The sequence below is a fragment of the Arachis hypogaea genome, chromosome 19, assembly GCF_003086295.3.
Source record: "Arachis hypogaea cultivar Tifrunner chromosome 19, arahy.Tifrunner.gnm2.J5K5, whole genome shotgun sequence".
Taxonomy (NCBI): domain Eukaryota; kingdom Viridiplantae; phylum Streptophyta; class Magnoliopsida; order Fabales; family Fabaceae; genus Arachis; species Arachis hypogaea.
Genome location: NC_092054.1, coordinates 87401036 through 87403326, shown reverse-complemented (window position 1 = coordinate 87403326; position 2291 = coordinate 87401036). Strand labels below are relative to the sequence as shown.

Sequence of the window (2291 nt, the reverse complement as noted above, 5' to 3'; positions counted from 1 at the left end):
AGAGGTGTTGTCATGGTGGTATTGATATGTTCTCTGTGTGAATTGTTGGTGAGCTGCATTATTATTGGGGTTGTGATGTCTCCAATCTTGGCCTTGATCTTGTTGATTCCTCCACCCAAAGTTTGGGTGATTCCTCCAATCAGGGTTGTAGGTCTTGGAGTATGGGTCATGGTTTTGCCTAGGTAAATTCCCAATGTAGTTGGCTTACTCCTGACTACCCTCTGCTTCTTCATTCACTCCTTCTTGGGTTGCTGATGAAGTGGTAATTGCTGCTACTTGGTTCCTCTCCATCTTCTTGGTGAGGTCAGCCAGCTGCTTGGTAATGAGCTTATTTTGGGCCAGCAGAGCATCTACATTGTTTAGCTCCATCACTCCTCTAGTGTTCCCTCTTTCAGAAGCATAGAAATAGTCATTTTCTGCTACAGTTTCAATGACATCTATGGCCTCCTCAATGGTCTTCTTCTTGTTCAGAGATCTCCCAGATGAGTGGTCTACTGCTTTCTTTGATTCATAAGAAAGGCCTTCATAGAAAATGTGTAGCTGCACCCATTCATTGAACATGTCTGGTGGACACCTCCTTGTCAGGTCCTTAAACCTCTCCCATGCTTCATATAGAGTCTCACCATCTTGTTGCCTAAAAGTTTGGACCTCAGCTCTCAGCCTGTTGATTCTTTGGGGAGGATAGAATCTGGCTAAAAATTTGTTCACCACATCTTCCCAAGTTGTCAAACTCTCCTTCGGAAAAGACTCCAGCCACTTGGCTGCCTTATCCTTGAGTGAGAATGGAAATAAGAGCAGTCTATAGGCGTCAGGATGAACACCATTAGACTTCACCGTGTCACATATCCTCAGGAAGGTGGTTAGATGTTGATTGGGGTCTTCTTGGACGCCTCCTCTGAACGAACAGTTGTTCTGAACAAGGGTGATGAGCTGTGGTTTTAGTTCAAAATTGTTGGCATGGATGGTTGGCTTTTGAATGCTACTTCCACAGTTTCTTGGGTTTGGATTGATGTAAGAGTCTAAAACTCTTCTCTCCTCCCCAGCATGATTTGCTCGACCTTCTCTGCCATGGTTGTGAGCCTCTTCTTCATGATGGTTTTCTATGTTTTCTCCCATGTTTGGTTCAAAGTATTCCTCCTCTTCCTCGGCACCAACTACTCGTTTTTCTCTTGCTTCCCTCCTTAATCTAAAGAAGGTCCTCTCAGGTTCAGAATCAAAGGAAGTTGAAGCCCCGCTTCTTCTCCCTGTCATACAACCAACAAAGCACAAGCAAGGAAAATAGATGCAGAAAGTATTTCTGTTAGAATTACTGTTAGTGTGAGTGATGCAATATATCAAACAGTTAGTGGGTTAGTGAACTGAATTGTAAATAACTAAAAAAACGAAAAAGTAGGGGGAAGGGAAGAAATTAACTAAAACTGAAAGTAAATTACTCAAACAGAAATTTAAATCAAACAAACTAAAAATGCTCAATCTAGTTATCCTCCAATTTAATCATTGTTGATTCAAAATCAATTCCCGGCAACGGCGCCATAAACTAGATACACGAAAAACTCGTCTTGCAACAAATTTCCTTCGGCAAGTGTACCGAATTCGTCGTCAAGTAAAAACTCACAATAGAGTGAGGTCGAATCCCACAGAGATTGATTGATCAAGCAACTTTAATTAAAGGAATGTTCTAGTTGAGCTAACCAGAATTTGAGTTGAGAATTGCAGAAAATTAAATGGCGGGAAAGTAAATAGTGGAAACAGTAAATGCTAGGAATAAAGAGCTGAATGTAAATGGCGGAAAGTAAATTGCAGAATCTTAAATGGGAATGGGGCAATTGCTCATAAAAGTAAATCGCAGAAATTAAAGAGAATGGGTAAGATCAGAAATGGGGAATTCATTGGGCTCAGGAGATGTTGCATTCTCCAGATCAAGTTCATTTTCATCTCTTCCTCAATCAATGCATTCATTGATCTCCTTGGCAATCTTAAGTGATCGAATTACAATTCCTTGTAATTCAATCTCTCAAATCTTGATCAATAGCCAATTCCTTGGTCAATTGCTCATGAGAAGAGATGAAGTATGGTCACTGATTATACCACATGCATTTTCCAAATTAAGTGTTGGAAGGATTATAGTCACATATCCATCCAAACCCAATTTAGTCCAGCATGAGAAAGCATTTCTAGCATGATCCCTTCATTCCTCTTTCAAGGTTCAGAAGAGATCCAAGTATGAATAGCTTCTTTTCCAAGATAACTACCCAATTGGATGAAGATCGAAAGCTTTCTAGTAAAATCAA

The 2291-nt window shown here is 40.4% G+C and overlaps 1 non-coding gene across 1 annotated transcript; it reads left to right on the top strand.

The window, feature by feature from the left end:
* Positions 1-559: 559 nt before the first annotated feature.
* On the top strand, positions 560-663 carry LOC112781534 (small nucleolar RNA R71). Its single transcript, XR_003192307.1, has one exon. It is a non-coding gene; the product is annotated as a small nucleolar RNA R71 (small nucleolar RNA).
* Positions 664-2291: the final 1628 nt, after the last annotated feature.